Source organism: Bacillus rossius, chromosome 1 (genome assembly GCF_032445375.1).
Source record: "Bacillus rossius redtenbacheri isolate Brsri chromosome 1, Brsri_v3, whole genome shotgun sequence".
NCBI lineage: Eukaryota > Metazoa > Arthropoda > Insecta > Phasmatodea > Bacillidae > Bacillus > Bacillus rossius.
Window position 1 is genome coordinate 325624557 of NC_086330.1, and position 467 is coordinate 325625023.

Below are 467 nucleotides of genomic sequence, written 5' to 3' on the forward strand. Positions count from 1 at the left end.
GAAAAAGCATCACCATCAAACTCACACATGGGGTTTTATGTATAGATATGAACATAATTAAATCATCTGAATTTGTGTAACCATGTATGATGCTTAATGTGAACCAGGTCTAGAAGGGTTGAGGTTGTCTAGGTGGGGAAACTTGAGTCACGTCCACACACGGCAGAAACTGCTTTTTTGCTGCTCAATGGACAATTTTTTCCAATTTTCGCCACACCTTCATGCTTCTAAAGGTTGTTTGGAATTACCCCAGTGCTTTGAGCATCAATCAGTAATAAATCAGATTAGCATCTGGCACAAAAATTAATATTCAAATTATAGCCTGACATGCATTTTAAACCAAATGACATTTATAGTCAGATTCATTACCAATGAGGTGCAATTCAAAAAAATATATACAAGAAAAATCTTACAAATCTTTAGGGACTTGTATTACCAACATAAAAAAAAATTATATATAATTTTTC